The sequence below is a fragment of the Euprymna scolopes genome, chromosome 9 (genome assembly GCF_053919585.1).
Source record: "Euprymna scolopes isolate OS-2025 chromosome 9, ASM5391958v1, whole genome shotgun sequence".
Lineage (NCBI taxonomy): Eukaryota > Metazoa > Mollusca > Cephalopoda > Sepiida > Sepiolidae > Euprymna > Euprymna scolopes.
The window spans coordinates 28679738-28698511 of NC_136490.1; the positions used below are offsets into that span (position 1 = coordinate 28679738).

At 33.6% G+C, this 18774-nt stretch overlaps 1 long non-coding RNA gene across 1 annotated transcript in view; it reads right to left on the bottom strand.

Annotated features, from left to right (window-relative positions):
• Positions 1–18774, bottom strand: part of LOC145284985 (uncharacterized) — a 116119-nt gene that overhangs the window by 87842 nt on the left and 9503 nt on the right. Inside the window, exons 2-3 of the long non-coding RNA XR_013868920.1 lie at positions 9536–9665; positions 1639–1744 (exon numbers count right to left, since the gene is read on the bottom strand). This is a non-coding gene — a long non-coding RNA (uncharacterized LOC145284985). The remainder of the gene's footprint in view (positions 1–1638; positions 1745–9535; positions 9666–18774) is intronic.

The window sequence follows — 18774 nt, forward strand, 5'->3', positions numbered from 1 at the left end:
GGAGACCGTTTTTGTAGAACACACCAGGTTGGTCCTCCAACCACGACGTGACTTCAGAAATCAAGGCTGCATCATCTGGGAAACGCTTTCCTTTCAAAAACAACTTCATGACTGGAAAGAGGGGAAGGCCGAAGGTGCAAGGTCAGGAGAGTAGGGAGGATGCGGCAAGATTTCATAACCACACGCCCGTGCTTCTGATCTGGCGACATGCGAGTTATGGACCGGAGCGTTGTCTTGCAGGAGGAGGGTACCTTTGCTGATCTTGCCCCGCCTCTTGATTTTGATAGCTTCCTTGAATTTCCTCAAAAGTGAAGCATAATAGGCTCCTGTAATTGTGGTAGCCTTTGCCAGGAAATCTGCCATCACTACTCCGTCCTGGTCCCAGAAGACTGTGAGCATGACCTTGCCAGCGGAGGGCTGCACCGTTGCCTTCTTTGGAGGTGGTGAATCCAAGTGCTTCCACTGCATTGACTACATAGTGATGGACCCAGGTTTCTTCCTGTGTAATCTTTTCAAAAACTTTGACTCATCTTCTTAGCGCATCTCCAAATTTATCCTCGAGCACTCGACGCGTTCTCGCTTCTGGAATGGTGTGAGCAACCTGGGAATCCATCTGGCAGACACCTTATGCATATACAAATGGTCATGAATGATAGTTTCCACAGACCCTGTACTAATCTTGATATGTTGGGCTATTTGGCGAATTGTAATGCGCCGATATTCCAAAATGGCAGCCTCAACTTGACGGACAGATGCCTCATCAATGGCAGAAGGGGGGCGACCAGGTCTGAGAGCTGTTTCCACAGACTTCCGGCCATGTTTGCATTCAAGATGCCAGCGTTTTACAAGCTCATTATCACCATAAGTTTTTTTTTCATTTCATCAAAAACCGGATCACTGCTCGACATTCAACAGGCTTCGTTTCACACCTGACTTAGTTCAAACACTTGGAAAACAGAATCCACAATTAGTTCAGAGCTGTAATTTGCCACATAACCGGTAGAGATATAAGTCATTCCACATGCAAAATTTCAGCTAGATCAGACAACTGGAAGTGGGTCAGGGGCATTACTTATCGCACGCCCCTCGTATATATTTTTCATTATTCATTTTTAAAACAGTAATGTACGTACACGCGTGTTTCAAGGTAACTACCTCTCATCAGCGTAGCTTGACTGTTTCTAGGAATCGAACTCTAGACCATATATATATATATATATATATATATATATATATATATATATATATATATATAGGACCTCTATATAATTAGTTAGGACCTCTATCCGGTCATGTGTAACTGAGCGAAGCATGTTACCTACGTGAATAAACGAAGGGTTCCGTTTTTAGTTTCGTGAAGATTCTTGGATTCGATAGAAACATTACCTGTTTCAACAGCTTCATATGTGCATAAGGTTGATAGATAGATAGATTGATAGATAGATAGCGAAATTATTTCAAGTTGGAGGATAAAATATTATTCATAAAGAACGAACTCACGCGCACATACATACACAGATTGTAAAAAAATTAAACATCCAATCTAGCAGCAAGTCCTGGGAACATCAACCTGAAAGAACAGTTGGAAATGACTTACATACGATACATTGCGACCATGTAATCCCTACAGCCACCTACCTTGAAAATGCTGCTGTCAAACCTTACATAGTTATATGGAATAAGTCAGAAAGAGTGGCAACCGTGGTTGACGTGAGCGTCTCTAATGATGGAGGTCTGAACAGAGCTGAAAGAGAAAAATAGACTAAATATCAAGGTCTCATGTATGATGTGAAAAGAAACTGCAATCTTAGAGATATATCAATAATACCAGTTATTATAGGTGCCACAGGGCTTATGAAGAAGAACATGAAGCCCTAACTTATATTCCTGGGGAACCAAGTGGAAACCAGAAAATTGCACTTCAGGGAACAGCGAGGATACTAAAAAGATCTCTCGGTTGGTTTCAATAAAAAGCAGGGCAATGTTGGCAGTTGGTTTGGCTACCCTATACCGAGCATTACAATCTTCAATAAAATATAACGAAAAACACACACACACACAGACAAAGTTCATTTTATATAATAGCAGATAGATAGATAGATAGATAGATAGATAGATGGATGGATAGATAGATAGATAGATAGATAGATAGATAGATAGATGGATATACAATGTATAGAAAGATTATTCCGGGTTGGAGGATAGTAAAATATAGTCACCTTTTTTCAAAAAATGAATCATTACAACCAAAAGAAGCTGAACGAGGCATGCCAAACTAACCCTAACCCTAACCCTAACACAACCAAAGGAAGTTGAACGATATATAACAAACCCACCCCCTTGATCAGTAACCACTGCGCAATTGTCACTACCAAACAGATTTATATATTTAAATTAATATATCACACAACCTAAGTGTTTAATTATATTTACGAGTATTTTTTTCTTGGCTCATTTTTTTAGTGAAAAGCATGTATTAATTGGAAAGATTGCACGAATTGAACTTGCTAGTAACGATTGCCGGCTAGGGTTGCACCAAAATCGCGCATTTTACGATCGATTGACAGACTCGCAATGTTCTAGTGGATCAGTAATGGCGCTCTCGAACTTGAATACGTATGATAATAGATAAGAGGGGGTTCGTCTGGGTTAGTGTGTCAAGATATCTACAGTTTTATCGAAATTAACAAATTATTTTTATACTTCCTTTTAGTTTTGATTTGTTCTTAGGCGCACGGTTTTTTTTTTCTATTCAATTGCAGACAGGAAGCACTAGTTATAAAATTCGTTCTGAGAACGTCTTGAGGAGGAAAACGATCCGAACAAGAGCTTCTGAAGTCGTCCATTTTCTTTTTTTAATATTTCATTTCGTTATGGCGTTCGTTTAGGGTTTTAAGAGAAGAAATAAAAAAGAATCAGTGCATGTACACTACTGCCACACTTACATTTTATCATAGTCCAGATCGATTTAATTCTTTAAATGCTCTTTCCTCCTTCATCATCGGAAAATATAATTCAATCTTTGAACAGGCAGGCACACACACACACACACACACACACACACACACACACACACACACACACACACACACACACACACACACACACACACACACACACACACACACATAGTGAATAAATGACAAAAAACTATATTCCAAAATTCATGATGCTGGCCATCTTACAAGTTATTCCTTTAATTCAGTTGACTTATACAATTCTTGACAGTATCTGTTGCGTAGAGCAAAATCAATCATTAATTATGATATCAATCAGTGAATCTGTCATGCCCTTAACTAATCAGAAAACATAGCAACAATCAATCCATCAAAAGGAAATAAAGTGTGATTTGACATGATTAAAATCTGAAAATTGAAAGAGAAGCTGCAAATACCTTTTAATATGTTTCTATAATTTCAAAAAAAGGATCGGTATATATTATAAGAAAATATATTTTTACAGATATATATATATATATATATATATATATATATATATTTCATGTATCTGCATAAAATATTATGCACACATTTTCGGTATTTACTATTTACTTCAACAGTACTCAATACGTAAATAGAGTTAGGTAGTAAGATACAATTTACAAATATTAAAGAACCGCAAAATGTATTAAACTGCACAAGTCAAATGTGGAGACTAGCACACATAAACAACAAGCGCAGGCCATACAAACGCGCTGGAGAGGCAAAACATGAAGCGCTACATGGAACTAAGAACATTGAAACTGCACACCTATAAGTTCTATAATCCTACCCCCATCCCCCGTTATCACATCACTGCCCCCCCCCAAAAAGAGCGAGACCGATTAGACAAGAAAAGTTAAGGAGAAATGAAAGACCGAGGAGTGAGCACTGACCAGATCTCCGCTGTATTAATGCAAAGAGAACTGTGACCTTGGGGAAGCTTATTGCCACTCAATTCCAGTAAAGACCAATGCCACTGCCAACGAAAAATGAATAACAAGCAGTTGTGGCGATAATTCAAATTTATTTTGCAAATGTTATCGAAGGAGGTGGAGAGTACTGAAAATCTGGGGAGACTTCCAGGGAACACCACAGGCTGTTTTCAATGAGATCTTTGATGACCTGTGTGAAAGCTCCTTGTGAGCCAATAATAATACTTTAATTTATCAAAACAATGTATAAGCAGAATATAAGCAGACATATCTAAACACGTTAAGATTAAACTTAGATCACGTTGTAATGCACAAAGAAAATATAGCTAATTACCTGAAATATAATGAAAGTAAAACTCTATCTGATAAATTCGTCGGGAAAAGCCGGTGCAGGAATAACACAAAATCTGTTTAGCTAAGTAGCAAACTAAACACTACGTGAGTATATAATAACAAATGGTAACACCAATTTCATAAGATAGCCTGAAAAATTCTCAGAATTCTGAAAGTTCTGCGTAGCTTGAATGCCATATATATTTTCATAACTTACTTAAGTCCTATATATATGTGCGTGTGTTCATACATATATATATATATATATATATATATATATATATATATATATATATATATATATATATATATATATATATAGTGCAAAATTTTGTTGAAAATTCAAAGACTCATGTTTTCTTTTTTATAACCTTCGTTTATTTCCTGGATTTTTTCCATTACAGCTATTTCATTAGTGGGAAGGCAATTTTACGATTTATGTTTCCGTAAAAATATCCTATCCCCACCAACTTCTTCAGATGTTTGTCCATTAGATTTTTCCAACAAAAGATATATTTTTAACATGCTGAACATCGTATTGGGGTAAAAGGCTTCCAAAGCCATGTTTTCTCACTTCCGCCATATATATATATATATATATATATATATATATATATATATATATATATATATATATATATATCACAGCTCATCATTGCGGCTAGACTATCAGCTAACTCAAGCTAGGTTTTAGACTCGACCGACTTGGCGACAGTCTGCGCTCCTAACCGTTACGCTATTCGTTGAATAACCAATGTTGTTCAAACACCTAAGCTCCATTTGTTTACACAAAGAGCATTGCTTAATATGCTTAGCACAAGATAAGGAACACCCTTTTATATATATATATATATATATATATATATATATATATATATATAGTAGGAAAAACTTGTGTCTGTAGGTATTTAAAGGATTAACCACTAGTATCTGTAGGTATTTAATAATTATTATAGTAAATAAAAATGCCAGCCCCTTTAAGAAACTTATTTCTTATCGTATAGCACTTTCAGTTGTAATAAAGGCGGTCAACTTAGCTCATACGCGCAGATCGTCAAATAATGATTAGATCACTCTGACTGACGCTAAAAGCATATAATAAGAATAAATTTATGATTTCAGCTGTATCTCTCGCGGTTGACGGTAGCCGAATGGATCGGGTCCTTGCTAATAAAGCCAGACATGACTTCTGTTGCCGGGGTTCAAATCTCTCGACTGGCGTTAATCGTAACACTCTGCAGTCATGATTCCCGAAAGGATGAAACACTACAGTCTGTAGGTATTTAATAATTATTATAGTAAATACTATATCTATCTATCTATCTATCTATATATATATATATATATATATATATATAATTATTTACTATATTAATTATTAAAGAGCTACAGACACTAGTGTTTCATCCTTTCCAGAATTATCAGTGTAGAGTGTCAATAGATTCGAACCGGCAACAGAAACCATCTCTAGCTTCATTAGCAAGACCTAATCCATTGGTCTACCATTAACTGCGAGAAATACTGCTGAAATTTAAACATTTATTTTTTTAATGTTTTTAAATTCTGTCAGAGTTATCTAATCATTATATGATGATCTTAGCTATATATATATATATATATATATATATATATATATATAGTCATCCACATACAGTACTGTTTCGCTGTTTCACAGCTCATCAGTGCGGCTAGACAGGCAACTACCTCAAGCCAGGATTGAAACCCGACCGTTTATACGGCAGTCAAGGCTTCTAACCATTACGCTATTGGCGGCTGCTTGAACGAGTAGTGAGTTTAACGATGTTTTGATATCGTATGTATATATATATATATATATATATATATATATATATATATATATATATATATATATATATATATATATATATATATATATATATATATATATATATATGAATATATATATATACATATATATACATATACATATATATATATACATATATACAAGTTAGAAAAACATTTCATCCAAGGCATGAAAATTGTTAAACAAAATGTTTTTACTATAGGCTTTAAAAATAAAGGTACAAGATTCAATTTGAAATTTATTTATCTTCAATGTGCACTTTTATAAATTTTACAAAGGTATAAAAATTTAATACCTTACTTTGTAAACTGTATAAAAGTGCACTTTGAAAATACATTAATTTCAAATTGAATCTTGTACCTTTATTTTTAATGCCTATAGTAAAAACATTTTGTTTAACAATTTTCATGCCTTGGATGAAATGCTTTTCTAACTTATATCGTATCTTTTTAAGATTATATTTTATTTAATTTATATATTTTGATTTTAAAAAATGAATGTTGTTTTGCATGTATTTAGAAAAACTCTCCTACTCTCTATTTCAGTTTGTATTTCTCCTCACACCACAACTCATTTTTGCAACCCCCTCTTTGTATTATTACAGGTCTGAATATTCTATGTTTTAGTTTGTATTTCTCCTCACACTACAACTTTTTTTTTCAACTCCGCCTTTGTCATACATGTCTGAATAATGAGAAAATCTGTATTTTTTAAACAAAAACTTTAAAATAATTTTTTAGATTAAATTTTTTAAAACTTCCTTCAGAATAGAAAATCTTTACAATTTAATAAGGAACATATTTCATATAGGTTGCACTAAAAATATTCAGTAGATAACGAGAAAAATAGAGATGAAAATTTCAAAAGGACTGTATAACTGGTTACGCTCAATAGAAGTCCCAGCAAGCGAAAGTCTTTGTTATTGTTATTATTATTATTATTATTATTATTATTATTTAAAACATTTTGTGTCCTGCTCTTTCGCGCGAGGACTAATATATATATATATATATATATATATATATATATATATATATATATAGTACATATATTGATATATAAATATATACAAAAATAAAAATTTAGTACGACACATACAGTTATACAAAAATATTTATTTAGTTTGTTATTGTTAATTTAGTTTTATATATGCATATGTATATAATCATATTAATATTACACGTATGCATGTAATTATATTATATGTGACTATGTGGGTGTTGTTGAGAATGAGGGCTGAACCTTATCGATAATTTCGTATCTACAATTTATTTCCTTGCAACTACTTTGCTTCGTAAGACTTATTAAAATGTACTGAACCGTTGATAAACGATGTTTATTGACGCCCGACGTTTTTTATCGCATTGTTTTCGAAGTGCGTCAACTCAGGTATGAAAGTCAGTGTCGTTTACATTACATTTCTTAAACTTATCGTCAAATATCAAACCACACACACACACACACACACACACACACACACACACACACACACACACACACACACACACACACACACATATATATATATATATACAATTATGTAAACGGAACTTTATGTATGTCTGATTGTGTGAGTTCGTTCGCTGTGGACTCGAAAACAGCTAGGCTGATTTTTATGAAATTTCACACGAAGGTATTTTATGTATCCGGCAGTGTTCTTAGGTTTTGTATCGGAATGTTCTCGATAAGTGTCAATAATTGCTAATCGAAATAATCCAATGAAAGAAGGTACAGGCGATTTTGATCTAAATTAACACCTTACACTTAAACTTAAATTCCAGCCACTATCACTACACAAGCAGTAAAACCAGACATATAAAATCAACAGTACGATAATATTGGACTGGTTGTTTAGCTCATTGGCGGCTTTTTTAGTTTTCGTTTTTGGGATTAACACCAAATATAAACAAATACGCCAATGAGCTAAGCAGCCAGTTTATTAATTATCTATTATTGATTTTATATGCCTGGCCTTACAGCTTGCGCAGTCCAATATTGCCTGACCGTATTATCGGACAATATTACGTTAAAAAGCCGACGACACAAACATAGTTTAGTTTTTAATAAATCCGACTACCACACAACAAAATTCCGTTTCTTGAGATTCTGATCAATACATCTGATAATACATTTAAATTAGAAGAAAAGTCTATACAAAATATCATACATAGATTCGTATCGCCAAATGACAACAATTGTAAAATTCGACTTATCATCTAATATTAAAAAACTTAAGACTACAAACCTAATTGTAATAAAAATTAATTCCCCAACCCTCAATATATAAGAAAAAAAAACGATGTCACTCCCCTGACGCATTTAATGCGCCAGGGGAGAGTGATACTCTTACAGTAATCCCAAAACAATAGTTACGTTAGTTACTCAAACACGAAACTATCCTGCCGATTAACTCTGCATAATGTCGACTCTTAACGCAATCTTCTAACATCTACAAAAAAACATAACTGTCTCCATTTCGAGTTCAGACAAATCTTAACCCAAAATACATGGATAATACAACTGTAAAAAGACTGAAGTATTGGAAGCCATATATTCAAACACGGTAGTGTTTGAATATATGGTCAAATGTTAGTTTTACTTATTTAGAACTCCTTTAAAACTTCACCGCTCACTTATTTTTTCGTTATGTTCTACACTCATGATTGCTTAAACATGAAACACTACTGTCTGTGGGTACACAAAATAATAATTTACTCGCAGGACCTGTGGAAATTCCACAGCGGCATCTTTCATATGTAATATATTGCTGCAGGACATTCTGTGGACGTGCAGCATGAATTAAATTACCATCATATTCTAGCCTTTTAACACTTTATCGTCCCCACCCTTGCTAAAATAATAACGTTGATATACTGTCTGGGCTGATTATTTCATTACAAACACACCAACAAATTAACGCATATTCTATCATTTTTTATAATTCTTGGACATGTTACTAATTTCGACTATCATTTTTCATAATTTAGCCCTACATTATGGCCGCCTCCCCTTACTAAAATAACAACTTTGATATATTGCTTGGGTTGATGATTTCATTACAAACACTCCAATCATTTTACTCACATGTTATCATTTTTCATAATTCTTGGATATATCACTAATTTCGACAATCACTTTTCATAATTTCAACCCACATTAGCGCCCTCCTTTTACTAAAATAATAACTTTGATACTTTGTCTGGGCTGATGATTTCATTATAAACACACCACCCAATTAACTCACATTTTATCATTTTTAATAATTCTTGGATATATTACAAATTTCGATAATCATTTTTCATAATTTTAACCCACATTATCGCCCTACCCCCTCACTAAAATAATAATTTTGATAGGCTGATTATCTCATTACAAACAAACACATCAATAAACTCACATTTCATCATTTTTCATGTTGCTTGGATATGTTACTTATTTCGACAATTATTTGTCATACTTACGACTGGGTATTCTGTTTCTTTATGTTTTCCACGTATCTCATTTAATCCTGGGCGACGCTGGGTATTCTGCTAGTACATATTTGTATTCATCTCATCCAATCCCGAGACTGGCTCCATGTCCGCCACACCACTGTTAAAAATATACATGAAATAAAGTAATGTTTAAATCGTAAACTGTTTCAGCTATTTGCGGAACTGACTTTATATCCTCACTCCACTGTTAAAAATAAACATGAAATAAGATAATGTTTAAATCGTTAACTGTTTAAGCTATTTCCGCGACTGACTTCTTGTTAAAAATATACATGAAATAAAGTAATGTTTAATGCGTAAACGGTTTTAGCAATTTCCGGGACTGATTTAATATCGCTCAGCCTACTGTAAAAAATATACATTAAATTAAAGAATATTTAAATCGTAAACGGTTTCAGCCTTTTTCCGGGACTGACTTCATATCCCCTACCCCATTGCTTAAAATATACTTGAAATAAAGTAACGCCAGACTATCATCCCCCCTACTCGAAGAGAAGGAAAAAGATTATGCCTGGGATACGATAGCATCTATGTTCTTAAATCTCAACCAATGGAATTTGCTGGAAAGCGTGACACAAAAAAGAATACACACGCTATCGTATTAATATATAGATAATATCTAGAACCGATTATACACACACGCACACACACATACATACATACATATACGAGGATGAAGACAGTGTGTTCCTTCATACTTGCTCTGATGGAGAACTTTTTCCTTGGCTCGCCTACGAGTCAAAACTAAGATTCGAAAAGTCCTAATACTTGAGCTGCTGTTTGCAGACGATGCTGCATTGGTCTCGCATTCTGCTTGACAAATTGAGCGTTGCTTTGCAGAGGTCGCACTGGTAATCAGTGTGAAGAAGACAGTTGTGATGCACCAGGGTGACGCATCATCAATCACCATCAATTGCTACGAACTAGAGACTGTCGAGAACTTTGCCTATCTTGGATCCAACGACAACAAGGGAGTATCCATTGAACAGGTGCTACAAACGCACATAGGTAGAGCAGCGTCTACTTTCAATCGACTACGTGAAAGAGCATGGTTCAATAAATACCTCACTTCTCGCACAAAATGCCGCATCTACGAATGCTGTGTTCTGAGTACCCTACTGTATGGAGCAGAGACTTGGACCACGTATGCTCGTCACGAGAAAAGACTGGACGTCTACCATCTCCGATGCTTGCGACATATCATGAGCATCAATTGGTGGGATAGAATCACCAACGAAGAGGTGCTAAAACGTGCCGGCAGCCGTTCCTTGTTCCAGACACTCAAGATACGACGATCGCGCTGGCTTGGACACCTGCGTAGAATGCCCGATGGCCGTCTCCCTAAGGATATCCTCTACAGCGAACTGGCAAATGGATCAAGAAGCCGCGGTCGCCCGGTGTTGAGCTTTAGAGACGTGGCCAAACGGGATCTGATCGCTCTTGGCATCGATGTGAATGTGTAGGAGGAGCTAGCCGAAGATAGACCAGCATGGAGGCGTGCCTTGAGTAAGGGTGGCGAAGGACTTGAGAACCTTCGGTTCGAGAGGTTGGTGCAGAGAAGACAAAACTAGTGACTACGTTTACTGTTGCTTGCATTAATCTTTCGTAGATTGCTTGCTATTATATATATATATATGTATATTATATATATATATATATATATATATATACATGCATATATATATATATATATATATATATATATATATATATATATATACTAGAGACAGACTTCTCATTGGACTACTGCACTGCCTAGCAAAAAAAATTTCATTATTTCAGATGTTTTGTGAACTTTCCAATCGAATTTTTGAAAACTTTTCAATCGGATGATATGCATCGTCACGCTGGATTTATCTTGAAATACATTCTATCTAAAGAACTATTTTGCATTTTGGATCAACTCTAGAGGAGTTTCATTCAAGCTGAACTATTATGCGCGGTTGGTTTTTATATTAGTTATTTACATATCCAATATTTTTTCATTTTTTTATTTGGCAATTTATAACTACAATAAATTGCGTTTTCACTTAATGCCTTAACTAGCAAATTCTAGCATTGCTACAAATATAATTTACTGATTTCTTTATGTCCTCTGATGAGAATAATAATAAGAATAACATTCTTTGAAATTTTGTAAATTGTTTATTGGAGTATTCAATCGAACAATAAATTTTGATTGTAAAGTTCAACTTACAGTTTTAATTTTCTTTCTCTTATATATAAATATATATATATAAATATATATATATATATATTTACATATATACGGTCTTGTACAAGAAATAATGACAGACAATATATATATTCGATTCCTGATGTATTTTTATATTGTGTATATATATATACATATATATATATATATATATATATATATATATATCCGGCTATCAAGCTCATAAATAAGATACAAATCCATGATACATAAAGATATAGAAAAATGTATATTACTCGTCTCCCTTTCTTATGAATAAAGCAAGATATATTTTGTAAATAAAATAAAAGAAGATACTCCCATAAATCAATGGCAATCTAATTCAATATATCCCTGTTCAATGTCTATAACATTTCTCTGACTTTTGAACTGAAAGTATTGCTAAAACATACAAAAAATCTTCTTCAAAACTTTATTCTTCCGTTGTTAAACATATGAATCCGCGGCCGTTTATATTAATAGCTTTTTGGGGGTAAGGTTATTAAAATATAAGTTCGACGTTCAATGACGACCTCAGTTATATTGGTAAAAAAGAACGTGAAAATAGAAACAAGGGAGAGAATTCTTAAATACTTTTTTATTTGTATAAGCTTATTTTAGTTGAAGGCAAAAAAAAGGTGAAAATTAATAAAAAGGAAAAAGAGAAAAAATACAAAGTCAAGTATACAGGAAATGAATTTGTTCATTTTACGCGATTTGAGAGGGAAATCTATAATATAAATCTCACTAGTCTGTTTAAATGTATGTGTGTATGTATGTATGTATGTATGTATGTAGGCCTAAAACTTTCGACAGAGGCGACGAATTCTCACGAGATAGGTATCATTTTGAAACTCGATCCTTCGGGCGATGAATATAAAAAAAATCGTCTTTAAACATTAATTACTTCACCCGCAACTGCGCACTTTTCTACAGAGAGGGGTCGCTTTGTTCACCGATATTTTCGAAAGTCATCGTCTTCTTGTCGATTGACTATCCTTAATTTAAACCTACGTCACTTCCGGTTTGGCGATGGGCGCCACAGACAAGACGTCAGGTTTTTTTAAAACATTCTTTTCCTCCTTCGCGGTACGGGTTCGAGCCTGCCTACTATCTCTTTTTTTTTTTTTTTTTTTTTGCTCAACCTCAACACACACCTCCAAGTATCTGGGCAACGCCGGCTACTCAGGCTAGTTTCAAATTAAACAAAAAAGTAACAGATCGTTGACTTAACCTATTCTCATAGAAATGCGTTGATGCATCTAGAAATCTGACAGACTAAGATAACATTTCAAATTAAAGATAGACCAGACAATTGACAGAGCTGCTTATCTGTATAACTTACGCGTGACAGAAAGACTTATCATTTCATATATTTCAAACTTAAGCCTGACAAAAAAAAAACATTGATTTACAGAGTTTCTTATCTTTAAAACTTAAGCTGAACAGAAGTACCGAATAATTGGCAGAACTTCTTATATATCATTTTAATTGGAATTCATTATTAGGATGAGTATATTTAATTTATTGCGGACTATTATCCTAATCTTTATTAGTTGTTGCTTCACGACGTTTCGGCCGACTATTCCTCTGGCCTTCGTCAGGGGATAACCACAACGGAATCGGAATTCCGAATCTCCTAACTGCATCCTCAGCAATTACTGCCATCCATAGTTGTTGTCGTCTAACCACATTTTGGTCAAGTAAGCCTCTTTCCAGAATCTCTACGGTTCCAGACGAGCATTCTCTGAAGATAGCAGTTTCAATCCTACCCAAAGCCGGCCAAAATCTTACTTGGCCAAAACGTGGTGAGACGACAACAACTATGGAAGGCATTAATTGCTGTGGATTTATTTAGGATATTCGGAGTTCCTTTCTCGTCGCGGTTACCACCTGACGAAGGGCAGAGGAATAGTTAGCCGAGACATCGTGAAACAACAACTAAGAAAGATGAGAATAATAGTCCGCAATAAATTAAGAACTTCCTATATTAAAAAAAATAAGTTATCAGAAAGGCTATTGAGATAGTATCATATATTTCACATTTAACTATATTGGACCGATTTGTAGACAGAAGCGCTTATAAGTTATGCACTAAAAAATGTCGATTAATGAAAATTATATTTCAAACTTAACTTTGACGGACAAGTTTTTCATCCTGAAGTGCGACATACTTCAAACCGAAATGTGACAGACCGAGCGACAGATGGTCAACGCCCCTTATAGATATACATTGGCGTGTCTAAAATTAAAGTGGAAATAATAAGTTAAAAATGAAAAAGAAAAGTAAAATTCAAAATGGCGCCGGCTATAATTCCCTCCAACCGTTCAATGATTGCTTTTCCGTTTCGCTTGCCAAACTTCGATTATTATTAACACAAATGAGGATTTAATATCAGAGAAAATTGTCCCTTTTTATATCTTTTTAAAATTACATCTTTTTACTTATTTAGTCGTGCATTGTTTTTCATTTTGGGAAGGGTTATTCCCATTTGCTCCCTGTACTTTAGCGTCATCTTGCTATCAATAAAGATTCGTAGAAATATTGTTCGATATTATAGTTTTTCTGAATAAACAAATTAACGTCTTAATTTCTGCCTCAATAAACATGGCGTCCAATGTTATTTTAATAAAACGCTTATGTCTTAAGTCTTATCACATAAAACACTTCAATATATTTTAATTTATAGGTTTAGCCCTGCTTTTAATAGATATTTTTCGTTTGCCCAGTATGACAAAATATTTAAAGCACAAACTCTTGGCATAACTACATTATTAACTAACCGTGTATTTATAATTAGTTTGTTCGTGGTTAATTAATCAAATTTATCAAACCAATGTCGAAAGTTTTAAGAAAAGGACTGATTATCCGTATTCTTTGGGATTGAATTATTCAACTGACAGTTATTATCATTTCCTACACTGATGATTGCGGAAACATGAAGCGCTAAAATCAGTAGATAAAATTGTTAAATTCATGTCGATCTAATAAACAAAAATCAGTCAGTCAAGTTGTCTGGTTACTAGGTGCGATTCAGAGCTAGAACCGTAGATTAATACCAGTTTTTATTTTCATTCAGCTGAGAAGAAATAACATAGATATATTAGCTTGCCAGTAAAAAACAAAAGCAAACAAAACAGAAAACACGATGAATTACATAAGCGATTTCAGACTATCCCATCTTGGCCAGCAAAACGTGGTTATTTCCCTTGTCACAAACAATCAGTTTAAAATTACTATACAAATCCGTATGCATTTCCACATTGACGTTTACTTGCATACTTCGCCCCCATTCTTTGTTTCTATGATTTTTAATAACATCACACAGACTAAAATAATTTTTTTTAATTCCCCCACCACAAGGTAAGATGATGTGCCACAATATAATAATATAACAAGAATGGTCCGGAGGTGCATTCGTTTTACGTGGCGAGAGAAAAGTTGTTAACAACCCGAGCTGAAAACCCAGATGTGCCAGGTTCGAATCCAGTTCGTTCCACATAAAAAAAGAAGAAAAAAAAACAGCACTTTCATCCATCAAATATCTGACCTTGTGTCTAACATTCGGAAGGGGATGTAAATAATTAATTATTTATTACATGTAATTTCTATTTCGTTAAATAAGTTCGAGCTATACTTTATTGTTTATTTTAGAACATTTGCTGAAACGCGTTTATAATAATCCAAATATATGTAACCCACTTTCCGGTTTACGACATCCGGTTGCGCATGACCGTTATTATTTCGAAATTATTATTTAACATGTGAAGAGTGGGGTTTAAAATAACTTAAACGTAATACAGAAATGAACGATGTAAAAAGAAAAAGCGGACAGTATTAACAATTGATTGAGATTGTCGGACTGACTTCCTCATCTTGGTTGTTATTGTCACAACGTTTTGGCCGTTTTGCCCTCCGGCCTTCGTCAAGTTTTTTGTATCGAACTGGGGAACCGTTTGTTAAGAGTCTCGAACCCAACCCTTTATTATTATTACGGGGGTACCGTGTTTGGACTCCAGCTGATTCTCTAATTTGAATGTTACTTTTTCACTGCCTTCGTTCAGGATTGAACTCAGCACCTTTGGGTAACTGTAAACTTTGATACAACGTCTAGGACCACTCGGTCATATGTCAATAGGACAATTCTTAGTTGGTTTTTGTTAATGTTAAACCTATGTTGTTATTCAAGGTTTTCTCTCTCTATCAGAGGTGTCCAAATTGCATTCAGCTCTATGCTTGGTTTGCTCAGTAGGTTGTTATGTCCGAGCATGTGAGCTGTTTCTTTAAGTTTTCTCACTTTCCAGTGGGTCTCTCTGTTTATTATTTTTACTTCATCCCATAGGAGGCGATGCCCCCTCACCATCCAGACATGGTTAGCTATACCTGATATATTAACAATTGTTTATTTGGATAATTTAAACGCGAAAAGCAAGATAAAACTAAAGAACAATTGGGACGCTGAAATATTGACGTTATTATTTTGAAATTATTATTTAACATGGGAAGAATGGTGTTTAAAATAACTTAAACGTAATACAGAAATGAACGATGTAAAAAATAAAAATAAAAACAGCAGATATATCAAAATTTGAATTTAACTATAATAAGTATTATGGTATCTGTTCAGTACACATTTACCTATAAGTATGGCCAACCACTTATAATTCAGTAACTGTAAAAAAAATTTTCACAAATAATCAATTATAATAAACAGAACGACTCATAGAAATCTATCTATATGCTTTTTTCATTTTAATATACTTTCATAGAAATGTTTTTGTTATGTCAAAAAAAACAAACATTTTCTTTACGCCACAAGTGTCACGCTCATACATGAATTCCATAGCTAATATAACATACTAACCCAACGGGTCACGGTTAGTCTAGTTATATTATAAAACTCAAATTTTCTTGCCTGAGCGTTAAACCCGTCCATCCGTTTTTGGGTTACAATGCGCATGCGTAAATAAATCCGGTTCCGATTTACGCATGCGCAATAAAAAGAAAACTAATTGCCTTTTGTTTTTATTTACATCATTTTACGAATCGTTATTTTCTGTATTTCATTTTTTTTCCTTACATTTCATTATTATATATTACTTTTTTATAAATAGATTTATACATTTTATTTCTTCGACACTCCTAAAACCTAAAATATTTATTGTAAAAATTGGTTGTTATAACAAATAAAAAAAAATAGTTTCACTTGAGTGTTTTAATTTTTTTCATTTAAAATAATAAAATACACAAATAATGTTTTCATATTTGCCGGTGAATGTTGAAACTAAAATACTAAGTAATTTTTTTTTATCCATGTATTACATGAAATAGAATAAATAAATAAAAAATCACAATTACTTGCATTTCCACGAGGGCTAAGGTTGGATTATGCGATTACAGTTTTGTTAACCGTTTTTTTTTCGCGTTTAAAATATACACATAAAACAAAACTTTAAATATCTTTTGCTTTTTTTTTTTACATCGGCATCTTACGAATTTTAATTGTCATTTTTCATTGGAAGTTGGAATCATTTTCAACCAAAAATTAACTCATAATAACATCTAACTTAAAAATAAAAAAAAAAACGAAGATTCGTGGCCTTAGGGTCAAGATCAAAGTGTAGTATCTGTTCCGGCAGATGCTGCAAGCTATGACTAGCTATGACTAGCAAAGACCAGATGTGGGGGCAACCCCACATGCCTGACCTTTAACCAGTTCCCATTTCCCACCTCTCGGGAGCTGGTCCCCTTTTTCCCTTCCCCCTCCCTTCACTCCTCACATTAAAAATCGGCCTTGTGCCTAATTTGCTCGGTGGGGGAGCAAATAAATACCATCTGTTCTTCAGATGCTACACTTCAATTTCTTGTTAGTGGAGGAGAAATCCTTCACGACTGAGACAATTTTTATTTTTTGTTCTTTTTCTCAACATTAAAAACGACCCTGGTGTCTAACTCTGTCCCGTGGGGAGGCATTGTAAATAGGATAATAACAAACCATGAACGGTTTAAGCGTGTCTAATTTTTAAAACGATTATTTTATTTGTTTCTTTTTTTTTTTTTTTTTTTTGCAAGCTGGAATCGTTTTTAAACAAAAATCCAGACAAATGTTTTTCTAATGCAACAAAAAAGACTACTTGATCAATTTACGTATTAAAAAAATATTTGATAATTCTTACGACCTTACCCAACGTAGTTTACCTTCTAAAAAGAGATCAAAATCTACTTTGTTTTGTTAATACGTTTCAACGGCCTCCAAAAAGATAATATAAAAGAAGGAATAAAAACTATAAAAATTTAACATTTTAGAGTAGGGAATCACTGTCCTATATAAATTTACAGTAGTAAAATGAGCACCCACTTCTTGGCCACGTAGCGGTAAAGAGACATGTAATCGCTAGCATTTTTATCAAGTTAGGTGGTGGTGGGTTGGAGGTCATCAGTTCCAAACATTTTTTTAAAATACGTAGAAACACCTCAAAACGTGTTGGAGGACTTTTCATTTTTATAAAGATTTGTTTTGAAAAGATCTCACCGTTAAATATTACTTAATTAGTTAATTATTATTTCCTGATATTTTTAAGATTGTTAGCACAAAAAAAACAAAAACAACTAGGGTGGGCCTGTACAATGCACGCTCCCTCGTATTTTTCTTTTCGTTTTTTCTTTTTTTTTTTTTTCAATTTTTTTAAACGGATTACATCTCTCTTATATAAATGACTTTTCATTTAATTTAAGGTCAATTATGTTAAAACATTTATTACCCAATGTATTCCGTATTGTTTTAAGTGGTCACCATGTTTGTTTTCGCGCACGCGCATTCAATTTTTACCCAAACAAAATTGCCTATTGTTTTACTGGTCGTCATGTTTTTACGAATTTATACATTAATTCTATATACTCACACTTTTATACGTTAATTTTTTATACCCACTATTCTATAATTAGCTAAAACATATACTGACCCATCCGGTCACGGATAGTCTAGTATTTACACGAAGTTAACGAATTACC